This window comes from Carettochelys insculpta, chromosome 3 (assembly GCF_033958435.1).
Source record: "Carettochelys insculpta isolate YL-2023 chromosome 3, ASM3395843v1, whole genome shotgun sequence".
Taxonomy (NCBI): Eukaryota; Metazoa; Chordata; order Testudines; family Carettochelyidae; genus Carettochelys; species Carettochelys insculpta.
Window position 1 is genome coordinate 27,363,643 of NC_134139.1, and position 27,987 is coordinate 27,391,629.

General features: G+C 44.0%; 1 long non-coding RNA gene across 3 annotated transcripts in view; it reads right to left on the reverse strand.

Moving 5' to 3' along the window:
• Nucleotides 1-3,837: 3,837 nt before the first annotated feature.
• Nucleotides 3,838-27,987, reverse strand: part of LOC142010917 (uncharacterized) — a 32,964-nt gene continuing 8,814 nt past the window's right edge. The window contains exons 2-3 of one of the 3 annotated variants that reach the window (XR_012644919.1): nt 23,881-27,975; nt 3,838-3,944 (exon numbers count right to left, since the gene is read on the reverse strand). This is a non-coding gene — a long non-coding RNA (uncharacterized LOC142010917). Of the gene's footprint in view, nt 3,945-22,959; nt 23,744-23,880; nt 27,976-27,987 lie in introns of those variants that run through there. The other 2 variants (XR_012644918.1, XR_012644917.1) reach the window with 2 other exon arrangements.

Consider the following 27,987-nt stretch of genomic DNA (forward strand, 5'->3'; position numbering starts at 1 on the left):
AGATCTGATTCACTGCCTAACTAGAAGAGGAAATCCCATCAAAAGCAAGCACTGTGACTGATAAGTTTTAAATTGAATAAGTACACTCATCTCTCACTATATGAGCACAATTGGTTCCCAACTTCCTGCTCGTAGGCAAAAACTTGTAAGAGGGACACTAAATTCCCATTAAAATACAGGTAAAAGTCTCTGATTGGTTCCTAGTGCTGCCAACTGGGCGAAGAAGTGGCAGCAGGTGGCGCTGCTTTTTAAAGGTGGGTGACCCTTGTGTTTGGGGGTCAGAAAAGGTTAAAGGTTGGGGCAGTTTGGGGCCATGAGTGGGAGAGAGGGTTAAAACCTGGTGGTGGGTTGGGTCCATGGGGTGGGAGGGAGGTTCAGGCTGCTGAAGGTTGAGTGTGTGGCCCGGTGGGGAGGTGGGGTCAGGCTGTGGTGGGTTAGGTCTACCAGGCCAGCGGGGAGGGTGGGAGTCAAGCTGCTGTGGGGCCAGTCTGCAGGGCTGGTGAGGGGGTAAAGGCTGCTGTGGGTTGGGGCCATGGGGCCAGCCGGGGGCATATGGCTGCCATGGGGCCAGTCTGTGGGGCCAGCGGAGGGGGTCAGGCTGCCGCAGGACCGGTCTGCGGGGCATCAGGCCACTGCAGGGCTAGTCTGCAAGGATGGCAGGGTGGGGGGGTAAGACTTCCACAGGGCTGGCAGGGAGGTTAAGGCTGCCACTAGGCTGGTCTGTGGGGTTGGCACAGGGGGGTCAGGTTGCTGCGGGACCAGCAGGTGCTGTGGGGCCAGTCTGCAGGGCCGACACGGGTGTTAAGGCTGCCATAGGTTGGGGTCACAGGGCTGGCAACAAGGGTCAAGGTGCTGCAGGGTCAGCTGGGGTGGGGGAAGTCAGGCTGCCACAGGTAGGGGATGTGGGGCCGGCAGGGGGTCAGACTGCCACGGGTTGGGACCATGAAGCTGGTGGGGTGTCAGCCTAGGGCAGGTTGGAGCCATGGGGAGGGGATTAGTCTTGTATTAGCTGCGGGGGAGTTCACTTGTCGAGTGAACTAAGGTAAGTATGTGTGTCCCTCATTGAAGCAAGTACTCTTAAGTAAGTACTCATTTAATAAGGGATGAATAACTGAATGCATTGTAGCATTAGACTGCATTTAGCTGAAGTAACTTAATAAACACTTTTGTATTTTCTGTGGTAAAATTTTAACTCTAATCTACTTTTGGATAAAACCCAGTGTGTGATCTTTTGAAATAAAATATTGCTGCAGTAGTAATGCAGATTCACAAACAGAAAGAGGGTTCAAATACTTGTTAAATAGTTTGCTGACTGACTAAACCATGAACCAATTTATAATACAACCCCAGTCCAATCAAGGAACCCAATAGCAATAGCTGTCTACTGACCCATATATAAGCATTCTCCAAATACTCTAATTATTTATCCACAGTGGAACAGCTTCAACAGGAGGGATGGTGGGAACCCGACACCAGAATATCTGATAACCCCCAGTGGCTAACATACTCCCGGGGAGATGCGGGAGAGCCCTGTTCATAGCCTTTGAAGAGTCTTCTAATTATGGGGCTAGAGAATATTCTGATATGGGGTTCCCTCCCTCTCTCCTGTAGAATCTATTTCACTGTGGCTAAAAGATGAGTGATTGAAGCAGGGAGAATAGTTCCTGAGGCTTGTCTACTCTACAGAAATAGGTCACCTCAAGTTAGGTCAACTTACAGCAACCACGGCAATTAAATCAGCTGTTGAGGTACGCATTATCCTCCTTTTGAGGATGTACATTAACCAGGAGGGCTTGCACCAGTTGTGGGGCATTGACAGCTACACAGAGTTCACAGTTGGAGCCCCCTCTACCTCATGGTTGATGACTCCATTTGTGAGCTAGGTGCTGGGCTCTATTGCAAGGCAGAGCTTGCCAGCAATGACATTGACATTCTCCATTCCAAGCTGGACGCCAAATGTCAAATAGCAGATGTGAAACTGATAAGAATGTCAATTTCACTGATGCATCCTGTTGTGTAAGTGAGTCCTTTGCTATCCCAGCTCACGCTGTCAGCCCCAGAATGCTGGTGGCTTGTTTGTTTGTTTGTTTTTGTTTTTGGCAGTTTCTGCTATGAGCCTGGCTGCCAATGCTGGCAGCCCAAAGCCACACTGCTGCCTAGGCTTGGCCTCTTCTCCCTGCTCCATGCCCTCACTGGGAAAGCAGCCAGATTTGGGTTCCTCTCCCACAATCCCTCACTAGGAGGAGTCCATGTGCAGGCTCCCCTGCCTCCCATTTTGGGACTCTCCACCCTCTGCCTTCAGTCCCTCACTGGGAGATGGTAACAGGGCTCTGGGCTGTATCAGTTGGGCTGGACTCCAGGCTGTCAGCCCTGGTGGTGGGGATCCAGCTGTAAGCCTCATACAAGCCTGACAGCCAATAAGCAATGTAAATAATACAGTATCTACACAGGCACTGCATTGTCCTAACTACTTTGACCTAGGCACTGCACCTCTTGCAGAGGTGGAGTTATTGGGCTGACATAGTAGGTAACTTACATCAGTGGCAGCATTCTTCCAGCGTCCACGCTTACATAGCTACGTCAGCGTCAGTTGCCTTGTTTTGACCTAACTCTGTAGTGTAGTCCATGCCGGAGTCTCCCACGTTCCATGTGGGTGCCTGAAGCACTATAATGCAGTCATTTTCTCCCTCTGGCAGAGAGGTGGGAACTGAACCTGGCTCTCCCACATCTCAGGCAAGTTCTTGAACTATTGGGATAAAAGTTAGAAGATGGACACTAGCCACCCCCCACTCTCTAGCTAGATTTTGAAAGAAACCCAATCCAAGCCTGCCTAGTAACTTCTACTCAGTAAAGCATGGTTAAATAATAATTGAGCATGTGAACTAATTTTTCCTGAATGGAAAAAGCATATGGAAAATTTATATTATTTTGCCTTGAACTAGAGGAATCAGAAGGTGTGAGTTAAGTCAGGTCTTTCTGCGTTCATCATAGTTTCTGGTGGTGGCAGCCATTTTTGACTGATGGTTTATGCTGTTAATCCTAAAAATAAAACCCACCAGCCTTCGTGGCTGAACAGATTTAAATCACAGAGAAGGACTTCATCACACTGGTGAAAAGACATGACTTGTAAACATCTGGTGAACAATTGGACTATTTGTTGAAGGATAAAATTTTAAATTTTCCAGAATCAAAGGTTCAACTAACTTTATTGTAACATTGTTCAGCATACTTACTTCCATTATCCAGACAACAAAATGAGTTCTGAGCCTCATCTAACAGCATTTACGAGAAACATTATGCAGGAGAATCTTTTTTTCTCTCCCCTCATAAATAAAAAGCCAAAGTTCATCAAGTCAGCACAATATTCCTTTGGGATCAAGTTAGTGACCCTTTTTCTGTTTGAACTCTTTAGAAACTGATTTATCATTAGGTATGCCACATCTTAAGACCTGTCTTTTTCCTGTGATTTTGGAAGAACAGATAAGGAACATGGTGGTAGAATAGAGTACTTCTAGCTGCTCAAAGTGAGACCAGACATTTGTCTAAAGTGAGATCTGTTCAGCCATTGCTCTCACCTGCCAGGCTCCTTTGTTCCAGCCTGCCCTTATGATGTTCCATGCCTTCTTACACAGCTGACTTCTTCTCTCTCAGGCAGGGCACAGGCATGTTGCAAGATCAGGCCAGGAAAAAAAAATGAAATGGATCCCAGGGTTGGTTCATGCTGGGAGTCTAGGATGGCAATCATTTGGAGTTGGACTACACCTTTCACCTCTTGAAAGGGGAGAGATGCACAGGTGGAAGGGACATTGTTAGGCTCAAAGGAAGAAAGAGAAATGGGAATGGGGATGTTCTTGCTCTGCAAGTAGGAGATGAGAAAGATAGGAAGCAAATCTACTCCTCTTCAGTTTAAAATCATAAAAGAAGAGAATGTTCATTCTCAGGGTCTGGTTGAAAAAGAAAAGAGAAGTTTATCATTAGCTTTACATACATGTGTACAGGCACTCAAAACTGTATTAAATTTGGGAGAACATTGGCTAAGATTTTGCTAAAAATTTCATTGTCTCTTCAAATGAATACACTGAAAGCAAGCAGGTATAGTCATTTAAAACAATTAAGGCCTCTGTTTTATAACCTCTGGCTCTTGAAAGAGAAGGAGTTTAAACATTGCCCTTTCCACAGATACGAGACGAGTCAAGTCAAATTGTGTGGAGGCTAATGCTACACAAAAGGAAATAGCAAGCACAAAAGAGCGTGGGTTGCCAAAGGACTGGTTCACAATGGAGGTGGGCTGGCAGCTGTTCCATTTTACAGCATTGTGATGCTATTTGAGTCATTCTTATTAATGACATTAGCCCACTATTTCTGCATGAAAGCAACGAAGAGACACCTTCATTAGTGCTTCAGGATATTGAAATATATTTGAGGCATATTTCATCAAGTATTTCAGTCAAATCTTACTGACTTGATTACAGTTTCCATTCCTTATAGAAAATTTTAATAGTTCAAATTACATCTCATCTTGGATGGAGTGCATTAAATCAAGAATCCACTCTTACAATGGAGTCATTTGATAGCCTATGGGGACCAAGAGAATATATAGGTTACTGTTTCTTAAATTTAGCACTATATATTGGCACTCTATGTCTATGTCTACATGAGAGGCTTTTCCCAGCAAAACTGGGCTTTTGTTGGGAAAAACCAGGAGTGTCTATACGCAAAACTTGCTTTGTTGACAGTTTGCAAGTGGATGTGCTGGGTTTTGTTGACAATGTTATAACTCTTCCCGTTCAGGTATAATGCCCCTCTTGACAGTGTTCTGTCCACAAAACAGCGGTACAGATGCTCTGGGACACTTTTGTCAACAGACAGGGGTTCTGGTTCACTATGCAGCTCTGTTTGCAGAAATTCCGGCCAGCCATTCTGTCAAGAGAGGGCCGGGCAGTCTGGCTGCTTTCTGGTGACAGAGCAGATTGCTCTTTTGATCCGCTTTTGTGTAGATGCGAGCTGTCAACAGAAGTTTTCCTGGGAAATCCCTTCCAACAGTGACTTCTATTGACAGAGGCTTCTCATGTAGATGTAGCCTATTAGTTTATGCTCAGTTATTTGAGGGAGGGAGAATACAGTATACTCTCAATTTAATGTACTAATAGGGAGAGGGGTGTCTGTTATTCCCAAACGTCCATTAAATGAGAGGGTTTACTGCCCACTCCTACAAAAAAGCTGGCAACTCACCAGCGCTTCCACTGCTGGAGCAGCAACCGCCACCACTGGAGGAGCCTCTGAGCCCACCTCATGGCTGGGACCCCGTCGCACAGCTGGAGTTGCCACACCCACAGCTGGGACCCCACTGTGCAGCTGGACCAGACATGCCACGTTTGGCTGGAACTGCCAGACCCCTGTGCTGTCTGGAGGGGCCACTACTGCCATGTGCTCCTCCCACCAGGAGTGGGGAGCATATGAAAGCACTGTCTGCCTGTGTACCCATCACACCCCTGCTGGGAGGAGCATGTGGTGGCTCTGAGGGAGGAGGGGTGGCTCCTCCTGGCTGCAGAAGCAGTAAATCCATTAACATTCCTTTTTTTTTTGGGTGGGGGGGGAGTAGGGCTGGAATTTAGGATTCTGCGGACTCAATGGACTTGGGAACAACGGAGGGGTGTGTGTGGAGGGGGCTGGCAGATGTCCATTGTTCCCAAAGTCTGCAAAATCAGGGTCTGTAAATCAAGGGTTTACTGTAATGTCTTCTGAATGGTGTTGCCAGCATTTAGTATTTCATATAGATAGCTTATGAAGAGTGCCAACAAGTAACCAAAATGCATAAGTTGTTTCTTCTCTCAGGAAAGAGGAACTTTACCTGACTTGTAGGTAAACTTGAATATGTATAGTATAAAAAATGATTGATTCATTGGCTGAGAACTAAAAGTGACTCTAGATTGGTGACATTGTCATCCAGGAAGTACAATACTAGAGCTGCACAAAACATTTGGAGGCAATGTGAAATTGGCAAACGCTTGGTTTTTTTTAAAACCAGTTCCAGTTTACATGCAAAACATTTTCTCACTTACTATGATATTACTCAGGTATAACCTGGACTAATGAACAGCTGGGTCCCCTCAGTTTTTCAACCTGGGGTTCCTTTTACAACACCACTTTGCCGAAAAAATGGCCACTCCTGGTCTGCTCACCTCTAGCATGTAGTTTGCTCCCAGTTATATTGTATGAGTGCTATAGCCAGTCATTCATGAATTACACTGCAGAGCAACACCAGCAAAATTCCAGTCCTAGACTCTTCCAAGAAACGTACATCTTGTACTGCCTAGATCTCTCCTACACAATACAAGTTCCTATGCAATATGGCATTTTTATCAACAGAAAATGACAGGTACAAATCCTGTGATCCCATATACTTCAAACACACTCATTTATCTAAATCAGAAAAATAAGTTTATTAAGTACAGAAAGGTAGATTTTAAATGACTGCCAGTAATGGGGCATAGTAGTCAGAAATGGTCACAATAAAAACACAAGCTAAGTGAATTCAAAGCAAAGTCTCACTCACAACACATTTCAGCATTCTTCCTGTGTGAATTCCTTTCAGGATTTCTCCCTGGGGATACACAGCAGCCTACCAAGATCTGTACAAGCATTCAGGGCTGCGGTGGGGAGATGACTCTCCCCAGGTCCTTACTAGGAGCTGAGAAGAGGAGCCTCTTTTCCCTGGACAAAGTGCAGCTGTGGAGAGAGACATCTGTGTGGGAGTCCTCTCTCTTCAATGTAACCTTGGGGCAACCTGCATCCCAAACCCCCTCAAAGCTGGCCCCACCCCAAAACCTGCACCCCCAGCTACAGCCCCTACCTGACTGCACTTACACTCTGCCCCAGTGCTGAGCCTCCTACCACACTCCAACCACCCCATCTCCACCCACCACACATCATTTCCACTGTTGCACATAATTCATTTGTCACAGGCCTGGGAGAGTTAGAAGGAAAATAGCCACAGTCCCACACTGTTTCCTTTTTATTTCAGGTGTTGTGGATGTTGCAGGTAGAAAAGGAGAGATAATTAGAGGCATTTGCTTACCTTTCTTATAGTTCTTTCTCTTCTTTGACAATTATCATCTCCATCTGATTCTTTGTCAAGATGTAGCTTTTTGCCTACTTTCTCTCTCCTGCCAAAGAATGGCCACTTAAATGGACTAGCAACCAGGCTGATTTTACTGATACCATTTGAGGCATTGGCTTAGTCTCTAGGCAACTGGCTTGTGACTGTTCCCCAGAGCCTTGGAACAAGTCTTAATAATACCATTCACAGAAATCTTTTAATATTATACACAATGTTGCCAGGCATATTTTATCAAGACAATAATCAGTAAATTATGAATTTTCAAAGGATACCTCAGAAGCCACACTTTTTTGCAAAATGTATCATTGTTTTGTAAAAGGGTAGACATAGAGATATGGCCTATCATACTTGTTTTTTTCTAAGACATAAGCTTTTTTTTTCTGTTTATGCACCTATCCCTTATTTTTTTAAATGCATGATATGGCCATACAATATATGTATAGAAATATGTAAAAAGCATTCTCTGATGGGTCTTGTACTGTCTAGCCCCATTTGACCCAGTTTGTATATCTCAAACTTCTGGGTGTAAAACTGAGCACTCCATAATTTTTTGCTTGTCTGCAGTCATATCACCTTAACTTATGATTTGCTCTATAAACCTGTCTGTTGTCACTCTCTTCATGCTGTGGCTGAAAGCCCCAGCCCATATGCCTCAACCCTTTCTCAAAAGCCTCCTAATTTCCTTTGCACTGTGTTAGGACTCCTTCAACTGCTCTTGTATGAGGGCTGCAAGAACCAACTCTCTCTCTCCCTTTGAACCTTTAAATGAGAAATCTCAGCTAGTCCAATTCTATGCTCCTCACCTTGGAAAAATCTCTTCTTGCACTTTCCTAGGCCTGTGCCTCCTAAAGTAACTATTTTAAAATTAGTTTTCAAAATTATCCTTCTAACTTAACAGGCTTCCTCTTACAGTAACCATCCCATTTCCCTGTGGCATATGATCAGTGGTCTCCTGACACAACCACCAGCCTAAATCCATCACCTGGGAGAAGTAAGGCTGAGCCCAATTACCCTTGAAAGAACCAATTTATGCTGTGCTAAGTGTTACAGATCAGTCTGTGTAACACAAACCATTTTAGACGAGTATTGCCCAAAGCCAGATTTGCTTTTTTACTATTTCTTGATAAAAACAAAATTATTACATCCTCTTTTTCTTGAGGGACTTGATCAAAGTCTGTATCTGTTCACCAAAATGTCTTGTGAGTCATTCAACCATTACCACATGAACAGCTAGCCAGGATTTTTGCACCAGTGAACAGCATTCTGGAAAGTATGAGACAGATAGCCGTGTTAGTATCTTCGAGAAGAAGTAGTCCTGTGGCACCTTATACACTAAGGTACCACAGGACTCATCATTCTGGAAGTAGAGCTTATTGCTTACAAGCGACTGTGCCCTGAGCACACTCTGGCTGACCTAGGCATCCAAATCTATTATAGTAACAGAGAGGGAGCCGTGCTAGTCTGTACACTATCAAAACAAAAAGCAGTCAAGTAGCACTTTAAAGACTAGCAAAATAGTTTATTAGGTGAGCTTTCGTGGGCTGTGGTCTGAAGAAGTGGGTCTGTCCCACGAAAGCTCACCTAATAAACTATTTTGCTAGTCTTTAAAGTGCTACTTGACTGCTTTTTGTTTCAAATCTATTATGTATCTCTAGCTATTTCTGATTAAATTTCACAGTTTATGGGAAACACTAAATGTTTAATTCTCCCTGCCCCTGTCAGCAGCCGGAGCCCCTTCACCACTACCTCTAAAGAGCCCCACCCCTTCCCCCACCTCCCCCTTCCGCTCCCCCCGCCCCCGCGCAGGAAGTGGCCTGGCCGAGCGCGAGGCGGTGGTTCGCTCCGTGGTTGGTTGCTTCGTTCGTCACCAGGAGCCGCTGTGTGACTCGTTGGGACTGAGCCGGGCGCGGCAGCAGCGGCCATGGCCGGGAGCGGGAGCGGGAGCGGGAGCGGGCCCGGGCCGGGCTTCGTGCCGCAGAAGGAGATCGCCTACAACAAGCTGCTGCCGTACGCGGAGCGGCTGGAGGCCGAGGCCGGCTGCCTGCTGGCGCAGATCAAAGGCAACCTGGGCCGGGCCGTGCAGCTGCAGGAGCTTTGGCCCGGGGGGCTCTTCTGGAGCAAGAAACTCTCCACGTGAGTCCTGCGGCCGGGCCGAGACAGCGCCTCCCTGCTGGGGGGCAGCGGGCCGGGGAGGGGAGGTCAGGTCCCTCGGGGTGGCAGGTGGGTGGGGCCAAGTGCCATCGTTACCCGCGTGTGTTTATATGTACACGTGCCGTTGTGACCCCAGGGTTGTGTGTGTGTACATGTGTTGCTGGCACCCCTCGTTTATATGTGTGCAGGTATCTGCCCCTGGTGTATGTGTGTACAGTACTGCCCTGGGCATTCCCTTCTTGCCGGGGGCGTATACGTCCGTCCTTGGTATCTCTGCCCTCCCGGAGGTTGTATGTGGGGTTGTAGGTATATTGTCCCTGGTATCCCTCTTATCTTTGATCGGGTGGTGTGTGCATCCACCCCCGTGGATGTACTTGTCTTCTGTACTCCGAGCTGGTGTGGGTGTCATTTGGTATCTCTTTGGCTGTGGCCACAAAAGCCCCTCCTTTCGGAGGGGCTATGGTAATATGGCTCTTCGAGATATGTTAATAAGTTGCTGTCATGAATATGCAGCGCCTCATTAGTGTAATGATAGCCACGCACGCTTCTAAACTGCTGGTTTTGAAACGCAGCCGCCCGTGTAGTGGATGGGTGGGGAGGAACCTTTCGAAACAGACCGCTGATTTTGAAAGCCTCTTGTTCCCAAAACCGGCCCAATATCCAGTCTGCCGACAGTGGCCAATACCAGGTGCCCCAGAGGGAGTGGACCAAACAGGAATCAATCAAGCAATCTCTCTCCTGCCATCCATCTGTGGCTTCTGACAAACAGAGGCTAGGGACACCAATCGTTACCGCTCCTGGCTAATAGCTATTAATGGACCTAACCATCATGAATTTAACTATCTCTTTTTTTTTTTTAAACCCTGTTATAGTCCTAGCCTTCACAGACTCCTGTATGAAGGAGTTCCACAGGTTGACTGTGCATTGTGTAAATAACTACTTCCTTTTATTTGTTTTAAGCCTGCTGCCTATTAATTTCATTTGGTGTCCTCTAGCTCTGATACTATGAGAACAAGTAAATAATTTTTCCTTGTTCACTTTCTCCACACCATTCAGAATTTTATATACCTCCATCATATTCCCCCTTAGTCTCCTCTTTTCTAAGATGAAGACTCCTAGTCTCTTTAATTTCTCTTGATATGGGATCTGTTCCAAACCCCTAATCATTTTAGTTGCCCTTTTTTGAACCTTTTCTAATGCCAGTATGTCTTTTTTGAGATGAGGAGACCACATCTGTGTGCAATATTCGAGATGTGGGCATACTATGGTTTTATATAAGGGCAATAAGATATTCCTTATCCCTTTTTTAATAATTCTTGACATCCTGTTTACTTTTTTGACTGCTGCACAGTGCATGGATGTTTTCAAAGAACTATCCACAATGACTCCAAGATCTCTTTCCTGATGAGTTATAGCTAAATTAACCCCCATCATACTGTATGTATAGATGGGGTTATTTTTTCCAGTGTGCCTTACTTTACATTTATACACATTAAATTTCATTTGCTATTTTGTTGCCCAATCACTCAGTATTGTGAGATCCATTTGAACTTCTTCACAGTCTGCTTTGGTCTTAACTATCTTGAGCAGTTTAGTGTCATCTGCAAACTTTGCCACCTCACAGTTCACTCCTTTCTCCACATCATTTATGAATAAGTTGAATAGGATTGGTCCTAGGACTGACCCTTGGGGAACACCACTAGTTACCCTTCTCCATACTGAAAATTTACTATTTATTCCTACTCTGTTTCCTGCCTTTAAAAGCATCTTCCCTCTTGTCCCAAATTGATTTAATTTGTAACCATTTTGCAATATTGATAGGGAAACAGGTTTTGAGGGATTTTTTGTCCCTGCCATCCACGCTTAGTAAAACCATTTGGGCCAAATGGGGAAACACCCTAGAAATTTAAAGGATTTAAGTGCCAATTTCCGTTACTCTTTTGCAAATGTCAGCCTTAGGTACTTTTGGGAAAAAAAATCCCATATTTATTTAGTGTGACTGAATAATGACAAAAAGCTATTGTTATCACTGGATGTTTGGGTTATATGAAAGGAGTTTATGGGTTCAGTCCAGTTTTGTTACTGTAACATGTTACTGTAACATCACAACTGGGGCCATTTTTTATTTCTTACAGTTCAAGGTCTAAATGGGCAGAGAAATGAAGCCTATGCCTGTCTACCCAGAGGTGGCAGAGCTTTGTGAGAGAGCTTGCCCCTCTGTTAGCCATATTGTTGAAATTTAATCTCAGTGCTTTCAAACCAGTGTGTCTTATGAACATTAAAAGTATGATGTGCTGCCTTTCCAAAAGGGCATAATGTCAGTATTCTAAAACAATCCATTAAAAAAATTGCCTCAATGCTGCCCCTGATTCTTTACTGATGGGAGCCGTAGCGTAGATCAGGCATTTTCCAGCATTTTTAGCACTGTTTTAAGAAATCCCTGCAATGTTTAAAAACAGAGCTGCCAGAAGCTTGTCTGTGTCATGCTTATGCTTGTTTGAGTGGGAATTTTTCTAGAATTGTGTGATGTAGATGAGCTGGATGTGTTTTGAGTGCTATATACAAATGTATAAATGTAACCTGTTTCATATTTCCTAATGATCTGTTATACTGCGTGGTCATGTCAAATAATGCCATTTGTACACAGTGGATGGCTGCAGTCCTCTAACCAGCGTAGCACATCCATATGAATAAACGTTCTGTCTTTGCTAAGTACTCTGTATCACAGCAATGGCATTTGCTGCATAATGGAGACTAGTGAGTAAGTCAGGTTCCCTAGAGATCAGTGATGACTGCATTTGGTAGTCTGGTTGCTAAATTTATTGTAAAGGGGTATATCACCTGTGTAATGCAAAAATACTGGTTGCCCTTTTTTAAACACTTGTTGCGAGTTCAGTGTATATGTGGTAATTGAAAATCTGGTTTTGCCTAATGTGAACACAAGGTGACTTGCACTGATCAAGGAGTATTCTTGAATAGCATGCCATTTGTAGGTGCAACTTGACTCTCATGACTGCATTATGAGACAATTTGAACTTGATTAGTACTGTTTTTCTCCTAGTCATCTGCTAAGTCATACTGTTTACAGGGATGCCTGTTTTTAGTCTTATGGCAGAGGTTCATATGTTAATGCGGTCAGAACGTGTCGTCTCGCTGTTAGTGGCCAAGAGCAAGGCCTGCCTCTGAAAGGGAGGGTGACTTTGGCAGCTCATCTGCTAGAGTTATTAGTCTCTTTGCAGTTACAGTATGTATGTTGAATTAACCATTAGCTATAATACCGTAAATTGCAGTGCCTGCAAGGTTAATCATGAGGGCAATAAGTGCCTTCCATCTAGAATTATTTCTGTGCTACCATGTAAAGTCACTAATGTTTTTCTGTCATTAATGTTGTGCCATCATGAATGTTACAAAAAAGTCAAAGTGTACTTTAGAATAAGAAGTAAGGGAAAGGGAGATGTTTCATTGGCAAAGACATTTTTGTCTACTGGGAAACGGTTAATTTTGGATATTTACATGCCTGATGTGAAAATCTGCTTCCTCTGCTGCCTTTGAAGTTTGAATGCGTTGTGCGTGTGATGTAGTTTGTGTCTTTCTTCCCCAGGGTAAAATAGTGCTTTTTAGTTAATCCCAAGATTTCCCTGGTACTGTAAATCACTGCAGTGATCTCAGGATACATATTTGCTTTCTATAGCTACTGGGGAAGGCATGTAGAGCCACTCTTACTTTCTCTGCAGTTGTACTGTGTGATAAGTAATACACTGATTATGAGCTTACTTTTCAATAACCAAAACCAGACAAAAAGGAAAAATCTTGGGAATGATAAAATTGTTTCATTTTATATCAGATGTCCAAATTTAAAATGTTGTAGTCTCTCATTAACTATATGGAAAGACAAAGGAAGCACAAACAGCAGAATAAATAAAAAGTATATATGTGCTTATTAGACACAGGTGTATGCAATATTTTATATGTATATTTATATACAACTTCTTAAGGGTTTGTGTGTATATAGTGTTTGGGGTACACAAGGAGTACAAGATGAAACCTAAATACATTTTCAGTTGGAGAAGTTGAAAATCAGTTACTATTTCCTGCTGACAGCTGACTGTCTTGGATCTTGTTTACTGCATATTGCAACAGCTGAGAACGTCACTAATACACAGGATGGTTTAGGAAAGGCAGCTGTTTCAGAAGTCCATGTTGTCATTAGTTATTTAGAAGAGACACAGAATGTTGAAATCAGATTTCATCAGGTAAATGCCTTTCAGGTCACCTATAAAAATGCATTGGGGTTTGATGGTACATCGCTTTACACTCAAAATTCACAGTAAAAACTAATTCTTTAATTGCCACGTGTATACATGCTATAAAGAGAAGAATTCTTTCTTCTATGAAGACATCAGACTTGCACTAATTGTACTCATGAGTCCCGTTGATTTCATTGGGACTAATCAGTAAAGCCTATATATTTTAGAGTACGTCTGTAAGTCTGTGTGTGTGTGTTTTTGTTTTTTTCTCTTCAAGAATTCCTCCTAAACCATGGGAGCTAGGACCACCAAATTTGGTAAGCAGTTTCTTGTTATCCTAACTTAAAGCAAGGACAGGTTCTGGTCCAGAATCCGATATTTTTTCAGAACATGGAAAGGGAGCAGCACGGAAAGGAAGGATGACATACTCCACACTCACCACTGGGAGCGGTGAGTTCGGGGAAGAGCAGTACGGCAGAGTGACCACGGGGCAGTGGGGGAGGAGGGTAGCCGCAGCAGGAAAACAGTGGCCAGCGGGGATGGGGCCCTCAACCTTGGTGGCCACTGTACAGAATGAGTTCCTCTGTGCCCCAAACCCTCCCCCTTGCTGCAGCACAGGACGGGGGAGCCCTGCTAGCCTTGACCCCTCAGTTTCCCCCAACCCTGGCAGGATGATACCCCTCTCAGATGCTGGAGCCAGAAGGCCAGAAATCCTGGCCTGCTTCCTCCTCTCCCCCACTTCCCCTCCACAAGTTCCGTCTGGAACTGAGGAACACATCCTGGTCCTGTCTGGTGAGCAATGTTGGGTAAATGTACTAGTTATACATAAGTGTTTGAAGATCGGGATGTAAATTGTGACCAGGTTCCATTATAAACTCCTATTTTAGTGCTCTTCTAACTTTGCCTAGCAAATTAATTGTCAGATTTAGTTTCAAAGCAACAGTTTGAATCTCTTTAGTGCAGCACCTTTGGGACCTGACTAGTGCCGAGGCGGAGAATTTGCTGAACTACGGGAGGTCAATATTGTCTTTCAGTATTACCAACGCTTCTAGTGCTTACTGGGGTCTTAGAAAACATAGGGATAAATTAGAATTAAATAACAGCACAGAACACTGAGAGCCAGGACTGGTGGCTGTATTCAAACTTTGTGGCATCACAGGAAATGTTGGTCACACCCATGATAAGTGTACAGTCTGCTAACTAAAATCATGCAGGACCACAGAGTTGCCATATCAGCGAGGTTAAACATGTTGCCAATTTGAGAACATGTATTTAGGTAACGGGTCATCACAAAATCCTGATCTAAACATTTTGAGTAATGTCTATTTCTTGCTCAAGACAACTTAGTACCATTTCAGTTTTTTCACATTGTAGTAGCTCACTGAAAACATGGGCATATTTTTTAAAAAAAAAAATACTGATTGTAATTAAACTAGTTAAAGGATTTATTAATGCTTTTATTGTATTTGTTGTGGCAAATAGTGTACACTTTTGTGGCTATTGTAGCTGTTGAAGAACATATGGGTTTTCACATAACTTTATCTCGTAGTAGAGGTAGATGCCTGTGTTTTTGTAGCAAAAGTACCAGGATTATTTCAATGAACATGGTTTTGTGTGGTTAAGGTAATTGTTGTTAGTAGCAACAGATTTGTTTCAGAATGCAGGAAGATGCCAATGCATGAAAAATACAGTGCAGCTGTTTTTGAATTACAGGTGGCACAAAATTAAAATGAATGTAAATCCACTCAGTAGATCTACACAAAAGTAGGGCACTACTCCATTCCCAGAAATGGAGTAAGGACTTTGAAGTTGGGCTCTCGACTTTGAAGTTAACTTCCAAGAAAGGGAAAATGTGTGTAGACTTTCTGCTGACTACTTCCAAGTGCCTATCTGAAGTTAACTTCAAAGTTAATTCCTAGTGTAGACACACCCCAATTGGAGATCTGAATAGTAACAGAGTAAGCCGTGCTAGTCTGGAGATCTGTGTACTTGCAGTTGATATTTCATGATGAAGCTTCACCTTTGTTCCTTATTTTGTCTGAGTTCTTATTTTTGCACAAGAAAAAAATGTCATTTGTTCACAAGGGCATACAAGAAGAATTAACAAAAGGGAGTTTAAATGGTTTGCAAAGGATGACTAACACTTAATTTTTGCGTCTTGTATTTTAAGGACTCCTTATGGATCACTGTACACAGAAAACTGTCCTCTGCTGTACCTGAAATATTTATGTTGGAAATGTTGCAGGATTGCAGAGTAGTTCCTAAATTTATACATGAAAGCAGTTCAGACTTAACCATGGCAGAGCTTCCAAATTTCTCCAATAGAGAATTTTCTGGTACAGCTTAGAATGTTTATTTCATGGTACAGTATATTTGTTAAAAAAATGAGGAAGGCATTATTCTCTGTGAAATGAGGGACTAATGTACACTACATTAAGAATACTGAGACAGTGTGTGTGTTTTTTTTTTTTTAACAATTTGGTCTTAGTACATGGTCACAGCAGGTACTAATCTGAGGAATAAAGCTGACTGTGCTCGTATGGGGATGACAGTAAGAATGGGAAGTATTACAGCATTAACTTTGCTTTACTCAGTGCTCAGCTAACTTCCAAATCAGAACCATTAATCATAAAATCTGGTTGGGTGGACCTTCACTGTGCTGCACTATGAATCTGCGGAATCCTTGCTATTGCTTGGCAGAGGGGAGGAATGAGGTCACTCTGGGGTCGCTGATGGACTCTTTTTAAAGGAGGAGTTGAATGGGGGCAGTTAAGATAGTGTGCAGGTGTCACTTAACTCAAGTATTTTCTGGTTGTTTCAGTTATCCTTCATTTCAGGGGAGTTGAACATTTTCTGGTTCTCCAGGATGTGAGTTTTTGAGGATTAAACTCAAATGTCCTGGAAGGGCATAAAGGGAATAAGACAGTACTGAGTGCTTAGTACCTTAGTACTTAGGACCATGACATGGTATAACTGTGCCCCCTAGCAGCCCCCTCCCTTACTGTATTATGGAAAACAATCCCTTTCCAGGCACAACCAACCCCTGACTTTTCCTTAAGTTAGGATACGAGGAGGTTGCATATCAAATTTGGTGGTTCTAGCTGTACTATTGAGGAGGCGTTCTTGAAGAAATGGACTCAGACATTTTTATATATTTGTATACGTAGATATGATTTGTGGTTGGTGCAGGTGAACTGTACATTGATGGTTGGGCTGATGTGGTTACGTCCTATGATGGTGTTGCTGAGGTAGATGCGTGGGCAGGAAGGGGCAGTGGGGCTTGTTGCAGGGGTTGGTTCGTATTTTTCTTGTGGGGTGTAGAGTTGATGTGTATTGATTTCAGGTTTTTGTGGGCTGTCTGTAAGCAAGGACTGGCCTCTCTCCCAACATCTGTGAGAGCAAGGGATTGTTAGTTAGGGTAGGTTGTAGAGCCTTGATGATGTGTTGGAGAGGTTTTAGCAGAGATCTGAAGATCAGACACATGCAGACCATAGAACAAGGAGGAGGGTGGAGGGAAGGAAGCATGGGTGGTGTGGACAGGCAGTTGGCAGCAGCTGCTGCAGGGGATTGTCTTACTCCAGCCTCCCCCTGGCCTTGCACACATCATGGGGTGCTCCACTGCTGCCTCCCAGCCTTCTGAGCCCCACTTCTGTACAGGCGGCTGGGAGGTCTCCAGCCACCTATGGAGAAACAGGGCTCAGCGGGCCAGGAGGCAGTGGTGGAGCACCATGTGTTGATTATGGGGTGGGGTGGAGGAACCCAGGAAGAGAGGGTGCCCTGTGACTACTGCCACCCATCCCTTGCTCCAGATAATCCCTGTCCAGGCTGATTGGGGAAGAGGTGGGGCTAGCGACATGGGGTACTGACTGGAGCCCCATGCCTGGAGCACTGGGGAGGGTCTCCAGTCAGCACCTTTGTGTCACTGGGACCCTTTGGGACAGCCCTGCTGTAGGAAATGGACAGTGGCTTTGTGTGTTGGTTCTGTCCTGTTGTAGGTTATTTCTGGGAACCTGCCTGACTCTATCAAGCTGTTCCTTCACTTTCCCACAGAGAGATTGTAGTTTTAGCAATTCCTGATAGAGGTCCTGTAGGTGTTGGTTTCAGTTGGAGGGACTGGAGCAAATGTGACTGTATCTTAAGATCTTGGCTGTAGCTGGTGGATCATGTGATGTGTTCTGGTGAAAGCTGGAGGTCTGTAGGTAAGTATGGCAGTCAGTAGGTTTCTGGTATTGGGTGGTGGTCCTGTGGCCATCACTTATTTGCACTGTAGTGTCTAGGATGTTGATCTCTTATGTGGAGTGGTCCAGACTGAGATTGATCGTGGGTAGAAATTATGGAAAGCCCAGTAGAATTCTTCAAGTGCCTTCTTCCCATGTGTCGAGATAATGCGTAAGTAGAGAAGGGACACTTGGGGATGAGAGCTGAGAAAGCATTGTTCTAAGTCAGCCATAAAAATGCTGGTGCACTGTGGGGCCATATGGGTGCCCATAGCGGTGCCACTGACTTGAAGGTATAAATTGTCTCCACATTGGAAATGGTTGTGGGTGAGAACAAAGTCACTAAGCACAGCAACCAGCTGTGTTGTGACGACATTGGGATGCAGGTCTTGACAGCTTGTAGTCCATGTTTCTGTGAAATGCTACTGCAGAGAGCTTCTGTAGGGATAGTGGCTAGGATGGTGTTTTCTGGAAGATGATCAATGGATTGTAGTTTCTTGAAGAAATTGGTGGTGTCTTAAAGATAGCTGTGTATGCTTGTAGTGCAGGGCAGGAGGAGAGTCTGTGTAGCCAGACAAGCCTACTGTAAGAATGCCAATGCCTGAGATGATGGGGTGTCCAGGACTTCCAGGTTTATGGATTTTTAGTAGCAAATAGACTAGAAGATAGCAGGTAGTCTTTTTTTCTTTTTAGAAGACAAGAAGAGCCTTTCTAAAGATTACTATCTTCTTTGATTGCTTAAGTTTAAAGACGTGAAAAATTTTGAACTTAAAAAAGACTGTTTTGTGAGCTGAAAAACCTTCATATGAAATAGGAGTTTTTGGATGCTTTTGAAATAGAATTTCAACTCCTATTGAGCCATGATGGAGCTAAAACAATATTTCAGAAAATGCACTGAATAAAAGAATCAAACTATATCTTTAAATAGTAACAGAGAGGGAGCCGTGCTAGTGTATACACTATCAAAAGAAAAAGCAGCCAAGTAGTACTTTAAAGACTAGCAAAATAGTGTATTAGGTGAGCTTTCGTGGGACAGGCCCACTTCTTCAGACCACAGCCATACCAGAACAGACTCAATATTTAAGGCACAGAGAACCAAAAACAGTAATCAAGGAGGACAAATCAGAAAAAAATGATCAAGGTGAGCAAATCAGAGAGTGGAGGGGTAGGGGGGGGAAGGTCAAGAATTAGATTAAGCCAAGTATGCAGATGAGCCCCTATAGTGACTCAGAAAGCTCCCATCCTGGTTTAAACCACGAGTTAATGTGCTGAATTTGAATATAAAAGCCACCTCGGCTGTTTCTCTTTGAAGAGCAGTGCGAAAGTTTTTTTCCAGTAACACACACATCTTTAGGTCATTAATAGAATGCCCCATTCAGTTAAAATGTTGACTAACTGGTTTGTGTATCTGGAGTGTTTTGATGTCTGTTTTGTGCCCATTAACCCTTTGTCTAAGGGAGATAGAAGTCTGTCCAATATACAAAGCATCTGGGCATTGCTGGCAAATGATGGCATATATGATGTTAGTAAAGGAGCACGAGAAAGTGCCCGTGATTCTATGAGTAACCTAGTTGGGTCCAGCGATGGTATTTCCAGAGAAGATATGTGGACAAAGCTGGCAGTGGGCTTTGTTGCAAGGAAAGGTTCCAGGACTGGTGTTCCTGTGGTATAGACTGTGGCTGTTTGTGAGGATCCTCATAAGGTTGGGAGGTTGTCTGTAGGAGAGAACAGGCATGTCACCCAGGGCCTTCTGGAGTGTGGCATCCAGATCCACAAACCAGTTAGTCAACACTTTAATGGAATGGGGCATTCTATTAATGACCTAGGCAACGAGGTGACACCTCTACACTGCAGACAAAGGGGGAGGTGGAGCCTGAGGGGTTTGCATTGGAACTAGGAGTTGGAAAGCAGTTAGTCTGGGCTGGGAGGGGGAGAGAGACAAAGGAGGGGGCAAGGCCCTGGCTCTGGGGGCCCCTTGGGGCTGCCTCTCCCCAGCATGGTTTGGGCTGACTCTCTCTGCCTGCTGTACTGACTCTTCTGCAAGACGCTGAGCCCTGTTGGGTAATAAACCCACTGTTCTCCTGCTGAGTGAGTCACTCCTGTCTGCAGATGGGGTGCAGAGCTTGGGGACCCCTGAACCCCATTACACAGTAACAGCAACTGATATTGGAAGTCAGCTAGTCCCCTGAAAGAGAAGTGTTTTCCACCTTCAGAGACTATGAAATGAGTATAAACTCTGCACTTGAATGGTTACTTTCTTACGATACTCTTTTTAGTCCTTCACTTTTACCATGTTAGGCATTCTTATTCTCTCAGTACTTAACAAAAAACAACAAACAAAAAACCAGCAAGCAGGTGCTACAGGACTGCTTGTTTTTGTGAAAAAACAGACTTAACATGGGTATACCTCTGAGACTAATTACTTAACAAAGGCACCTCTTTCTCTGAGCTCCACAAGCAAGCAAAGTGCACCTATTGCATGTAGCACTAAGGAAAAGCTTTCTAGCTGAGCGTTACTTCTGCAACAAGATGGTAGGGTGGATTAGTATATCTTTGTATGTATCTATATCAAGGATTTCACAATTTGGCTTTTAATAGTTTCATACTAACTGCCGTCTGTAAATAACCTTCCTGGAAGGTAGTTGGAACTGTGTAGACTGAAATGCTAAATGAGTCCTGTTGCAGGTAGTTGGAAGATGAACAATACACCAACTAGGGAAGTGAGAACTGCCTGTAATTGTCTGTCTGGCAAATATATCCATAGTTTGTGGGGGTTAGACGGATACTGAGGAAAAGGGAAAAGCCCCCCCCGCCCCCCCGAAAACACCCCCCTCCCAAGCATTCACACAGCCAAGTGTGATATTCTGGGATAAAAGCACTTTTGCCTTGAAATAATAAAGTCCAGCCAAACTAGCAACTTTGAATGATTCTCTTCCTTACCATCCCCATCCACTTAGGCCCTGTCTACACTGGTACAAATCTTTGAAATGGCCATGCTAATGGCTATTTCAAAGATTACTAAGGATTCAGCGCCTCATTAGCATTAGCACGCTTCTGGCCATGGCACTTCGAAAGCACCGCTTTCGAACACCTGCAGCATGGCTCGGCACAGCTACCCAGTGGTCCTTTTGGAAAGGACCCCCACACATTTCAAAATCAGCTGAAGGGAATGAGGGGATTTTTGAAATGTGCGGGGTCCTTTCCAAATGGACCCCTGGGTAGCTGCACTGAGCCGCGGGCGTTCGAAAGCAGCGCTTCGAAGCGTGCTAATGCTAATGAGGCACTGAATATTCAATTTAGCGCCTCGTTAGTAATCTTAGTAATTAGCATGGCCATTTTGAAGATTTGTACCAGTGTAGACATGGCCTTAATATGTACCAGCAGAGGTATTTACGACTTTATTGGCCTTCAGAGATGCTCTGTGTGGGTTTTTTTTTTGTTTTGTTTGTTGTTTTTTTTTTCTCCCGCCCTTCAGGGTGAGCCAAACTGCTCAGGTAGTCTGCATGGCAAGCTGTCCCCCAATTTAAAAAAAAAAAAAACCAAAAAAAAAAACCCTTGCTGTACATCTGCTAGCTTTTTCTGCTTCCTCAGCCCTCATGGCTTCTGCAGATCAGCCTTCCCTGGGTGGTTACCACTCCAGAAGGACTCCATTATAGAGTCACGTAGAAGTCATGGATATCCTCTGCGCGTCCTTTGAGGAGTCTTATTTTTTTTCCCCCAGCTGTGTAGGAAATGGAGTAACCAGGACACCCATGCACTGATTTCATGTTCCCTGTGGGAAAAGGGTTGTAACCAAGATCCAAACAAGCATAGTACCATCTACTGCTTTAGCTGCCATAGTGGAACCAGGGCAGGCAGCGTAAGTGGCAGTTCTGAATTCCCTGCTCTCTAGGAGAAGCTGTCTTTTTCTTGTTTTCTTTTCTTACTTTCTTAACTTTCAGCATAGGAATATCTCCCACAGATATGGCAGCCTACAGACAAAGGGAATGTTAGTGGCTGCTCTGCGCACCTGCAGAATGACCCAATATTAATATCAGAGAATAGTAACAGAGAGGAAGCCATGCTTTTTGTTTTGTTAATATCAGAGAGGTAGCTGTCTTAGTCTGTATCTCCAACAACAGGAAGTCCAGTGGTACCTTATAGACTAACAGATATCTTGTAGGCTAACAGATAAGGTGCCACCAGACTTCTTCTTGTTCCAGTATTAAGAGCAGTTGAATCCCTCTCATCACCTTTTACCCCTACTTTATACATTCCCAGCCCCTATTGTCTCCTGCTTTCCTCTATCCCACCCAAAAGCGGGTCTAAATACCTCACCACCTTCAGGAATGTGAGGTCTCTTCCAGGATCCCAGCACACAGTGAATTTGAAAAAGGATATTTTCCCTGGACAGGGCAGATTGGAATGCAGGCATGATAAAATGTTGCACTACCTCAAGGTCTCTGATAACAGATGGCCATTGTTATGAGATACAGCAGGTTAACTTTTTTTTTCTCTGCTTCTAACAGCTGCCTCTGTGGGCAACCCAGCTAGCGGCATGAGTAATCTAAAGTAACATAGGAAGAGGTCCAGAGAAGAAGTCTTCAGGGAGATTATGAAAACCTGTAACCAGGAAGTGGCAGTGCTGTGGCAGGGAGATAGGGAAGACCACAGGGCAGAAAGACATGCCAGGCAAGCCGTGAAGGCAACGAACATGCAAAGGAGAGAACAAGCCACAGAGAGAATTGTCTGGGTTCAGGAGGAACAGACTGAGCTAATGCGCTCCCTTGCGCGAAACAATGAGCTGCACTGGGAAAGGTTGCCTCACCTACACAGCCAGCATAATTCTGCTGACATAACCCCTCTCTGCACCCCAATGCAAAGTCTGTCCTAGCATGATGTTGCTTCCCCTTCCCTTCCCAAACTATTCCACACCGCAGCTATGAATATAGTGTTAGCTGGTCCCTGACACAGCTGTGATCCTTTCCCTCTGTATCCTACCCCACCCCCCACCCCCTTATTCATGGCTGCTATGTTTCACATTTGCACACTTGGATTAAGGAAAGCTCAGGTGTTAGTCTTTCCCTCTCCCTTGTGTTTCCAATACACCCCCAATGTTGTATTATGAATTGTAACAGTTTAATTAAAGAAAACATGAAGGTGTCTTCGGTACGTTTATTTTTACAATTAGGCTGAATAACACAGGTAGAGAGCTGGTGGGGGGAGTGTCACCCACCCAAGCCCCCATCCCCAGAAATCCCACAATAATCTCAGCGTTCCTTGCTGTCAAATTGATTTTTCAGGGCCTCCCTGATATTAATGGCTGCCTTTAGGCCACCCTGGTAGCATGAGTAACTGGCTGCTCAGATGCTTTGGACGTTCCGCCTCTGCAGCTCAGCTTTGCGCAAATGCTCCCCCCTTGCTCTCACGCAGGTTGTGAAGGCAACAACACTGGGCCAGGACTATGGGCAGGGGCCTGCTACCACAATAGCGAGAAGAGCAACTTTTTCAAATTGAGTGACAAAATCAATACTTCGAGCCGCAATGCATGTGAATACAAGGCAGTCCTTAATAAAGAACATCAAACTGTACTTTTTGTAACCTCAATTTTAAGAGCAGTGCACACACTATGATTTGTATCAATTAGAAAGTTTGAGTTACTTGAGTTGGAGAGCAAATGAGGACAAGGAATAGGGGATAGGGTTTTAATCAGCACGAAACAATGATTGCATGAAACCTCCATGCCCTCCCATTCCTAGGCTCTACCCGCTTGGCCCTCAAACCTGCCCCCCATCTCCAGGCTTTACTCCCCCACATCCTGCAGACTGGCCCCCATCCCCAAGCTTAACCTGCCTCAGCAGTTGAGGTCCTTCAGCTGTGCGTGTGCTGCTGCTGTTTCTCCACAGTTGCCACCTTCTCGTCCTGCTTCTCAGCACAGCTGCATGGCTCCAGCAGGGGGGCAGACTCCGATGCCCCAACCCACAGCTGTCCTGCTCACTTCTCCCCACCTCCATCTTGCTCTGCTGCAGCTAACATAATGGAACTAAACTTAATTGGTTTAACAATGGATCCCTCCCACCACCTGGCCGGCGGTTTAAACCAATTATATATGGTTCCATTATTTTGAAATAAGTAATGTCAGAAAAAAACTGCAGTGTGGACATACCTTGACACGGAGAGCGAGGCAGAATAGCTGTAGTTAGAAATGCAAGTAGGTTTTGACAGGTCCACAACCAGTTCTATTTTCTTGGCAAAAAAGAGCAGTTACATGAAACAGCAAAACATGTAATGATCATTTCTTATGCAAGTGATGGCAAGCTGAGAAGTGACTATTTTTCTTGGATTTCCTAGTACAGCAGATCCCTAGAATTGGCCTTGGCAAGGCCCATTCAATCACATGTTTTCCTGCAGCTGCTTTCTGCCTGGCAAGTGGATGGGAAATAAAGGCAACCCCTCAATGATGACAACCTAAAAAATGTGACACCTCTTTCACTAAACTTTGGGAGGGCTGATTTTATACCAGAGGACCATATGTGATTTTTAAAATCAGCCCCTACCGTTCAGCGGTGGCAGTAGTTATTTGGCAAAAATTCAGCTGTAAAATTCACCAGCTGGGACTTAGCTTGTTTCTGCAGGCACAGAAAATTTCCCAGTGATGTCTTTGGGAGGTTCGTGAATGAAGTGGGAGGAAGAGGAAGAGAGATCAGTATCAAGTTCTGTTCTATGTTCTGAAAGAGTGTTACTTTCTAAATCTCAGCTAATAGTCAGGAAGTCCAGTAGAAAGCCTAAAATTTGGAGAAACAGATGCAATCCTGACATAAGGGGTTGATTTCAGTCGAGTTACACTAGCAGTGACTTTGCTCTTGGTATCTTACATGTTACTTACTTCGAACTTCACCATTGAAATAAGAATTTTCAGAAAATTCCATTCAGACAGCCAGAGCATTTCAAAAAGGAGCATTCACACTGAAAGAGCCCAATTTTGAAATAAGAGTAGTGCACTCTGGGCACGTAGCCTGCTGTGCCTGGTGTCTCATTCCCACGCTAGGCATTATGGGAAGCCAATAGGAAACACAAGATTTCTTGGGAATCAGAAAATTGTCCCTTCAGCCCTTTCTCTTCCTGGATTCTCGCCCCCCTGCAGTTTCTGGTTTCTTTGCATGCCATTTTAAACTGCCAGAGCAAGTCCAGCTCAACAGCATCTGCAGGCAGCAGTCATGAATCCTGCATTCCAACAAGCCTGAGTGTGAAAGCAATCACAGATCTTTGATGCAGCACAGCACTCGCTGGGACTCGTATTCCAATATGACCACACCCCACCTTGCCTCAGAGTACATCAGTCATAAGGGGTACTTCTCAATGGTGCTCCAAGCACCCGTGGATCACCAAGGCCATTTTATGGGCATAATTGCTGGGTGGTCTGGACAGGTGCACGACGCATGCATTTTTAGAAAAAGTCTGTACTGAAAGCTGCAGGAAGACTCTTTCTTTCCAGATCACAAAATAAGTTTGGGAAGGGGCTGGAAATGCCCATAGTGATCATGCGGGAAAAACTGTAGAAAAACATTCAACACCACTTTATAAAAGATTGATGGAGCTCTAGAGCTGTAATTTTTTTTTTATATTGATGGAGGGAAAATAAATGATGGACTACTTATTTGGACAGCATCAAAATGCAAAATACATTTTTTTTGAGGCAGGGACTTCTGAGGTATAGTAGTTAGATTACCAGTTGGAGGAGGCCTAGCTGTTCATGTATAATGAGAGTACATAACTTAGGGTGCCTGTTGAAACTGCCACAGAGTTTAGTAGTTTGCCTGTCACAATTTTTCATATTTACCTTATGCTAGAAAGGGAGATGGAACATTGTACAAAAAACCTTTGTAGGGAAAGCTGGTTGCCTCAGATTGAGATCATAGTCATGTTTTAGGCTCATGGACAAGTTTCTTAAATACAAGGGATTGACAGTGCTGGTGTTAGGTGATCTAAGGCAGTATGCCATTTGGCAAAGGAAAGTGAGAACAGTGGGTGATTTGACCCAAGACTGATAAAATTTGCAATTTCTCATGAATGGAGGGGACTGCATTTCCTACACATTTACAACACTTAACTTGGATTCATCATTGTTCTCAAGATTTAACACCAAAGATGACAGGTGGCACTGTATTTAATGTGTTCTCAATTGATATTTCTACATTTGATAAGAGCAGTGGATGCAAGCAGTGCAGATGGATCCTCAGCTTAGAATCATATGACTCATGAACAAAATGTGCTTTTATATGCCAACTGCTGCCAAGACACTACAAAACTAAAGCATCCATTTATTTTTGACTCAGTAAAACATTTCTGTAAAATGTATTGTCTTGAGTTTTTTTAAACAGTTTAGTGTCACCACACTAGTGGGGAAAAAATGGTTTTTAAATATTTCCTTTTTGGAAAGGAGATAAATACTAAACAATTACAATAATGTATTTAAAAGGGGCAGAACATGAAAAAACACTGTGATTAATACTGTTAGTGCAAATGGAATCAGAATTGTTTTCTAAAACTACTTGTTCGTCTATTTCAGGTTTTCTGAAAAATACTGATCATATTTATGAGTGCCAAGAATGCAAATTAATTTGTACCGTGATTACTATGTTTTGGTGCTTGCAGTTGTATGTTAATGTACAATAGATAATGGAATGTTTAATTCTGGTTTCAAAGATAGCTGTGTGGAGTGATATTGTTGTTTTGAGGTAACAGTATACAACTTTAAAATTAACTTGAAAATACCTGTCAATAGGAAAAATATAATTAAAAACTAAATTGTCTGATTTTCAAATGTCAATTTCTTAGACATAGTCTCACTGTAAAAACTGCTTCTTGCATGAACCAATGTCACAATCTACCCATATTACTGACTATGTAATTTTAACTGGTGTGACCAGGTGCCTGGTTACGTGAAGGGGCTGAGGGGGCATCCTCTGAAATACTGCGGCAGTGCTGTGGTGGCGGGAGATGGTGAGAGGGAGGCCTAGTGTCCTGGTCCGAGTGGCGTTGAGGGCTGAGTGCCTTCCACCCCTCCCCTTCCAGGGTGCAGAGCTGGGTTTCCCCTCACACCTTGCCCTGAGGCCCTTGGCGCTGTTGGTGTTGCTGAGTGTGACCGTTAGTCTCTTAGTGCCAAATGGGAGAAGACACACTTATCGTAACTCATATTAACTCCAATACACTCCGCATACTTACCAGAATATTCAGTCAAACAATGTCTGGTAAGTTATCATATAAAAACTGACACACTGATCATGAGTATCCTTGTATAATGCATGTTCAAAGAGTTGTGTGTGTGCTGGAAATATGTTCTTAATGGCCGTGTCTACACATGCCCTTCCCTTTCGGAAGGGGCATGTTAATGAGGCACTGATGTGCATATTCAGCACCTCATTAGCATAATGGCAGCCAGTCATGCTTCAAAAGTACTGCTTTCAAAATGCATACTGGTTATATAAACTTGGATGCTTCAAAATAAACCCCGGACTTTGAAATGCCCTTATTCCCAAAACAAATTGGGAATAAGGGAATTTTGAAGTCTGGGGTTTATTTCAAAGCGCCCAGATCTATGCAGCCACTCTGTGGTTTGAAAACAGCACTTTTGAAGCGTGACTGGCTGCCATTATGCTAATGAGATGCTGAATATGCACATCAGTGCCTCATTAACCAGTTCCGAAGTGCCTCATTAACATGCCCCTCCTGAAAGGGAGAGGCATGTGTAGACACAGCAAATATGTTTTGCCAGAAATGCATAACCAAGTTTGCCTTAGACAAGAGAATGTCTGCCTGGCTTGATTCGAGGCAAAGGACCATGAAAGTACATATATAAGGTAAGCAAAGCAATTAAGCTAATGAATGGTGGTGGAAACATCTTGTTGAGCAGAGGGATGTGGGGAGGGACTGAAGTCTGACTCTCCAGGGGATCTTTCTGACTCCTAAGGGAGAGACAATGTACTTCGGGAAATACAAGGGGAGCAAAGAAACATTTTAGTTACCGATCATTTACAGAACAGAGTACAGCATGTTCTGATTGTGAACATTGGTTCTTCAAGTAGTGTTCCTGTGGGTGTTGGTGTGTCCTTACGCCAGTGCTGGGAGATTCTTCTATAGCCGTGGCTTCCTGTGCTGTGTGTGTGCAGTAGCCCCTCCTCATGCTATCTGGTGCGTGTCATGGACACCAGTTCCTTCTCTGCCTTCTTTGGCTGCAGACAGGGCTTTGCTCTCATTCTTGCTGAAAGGTAAA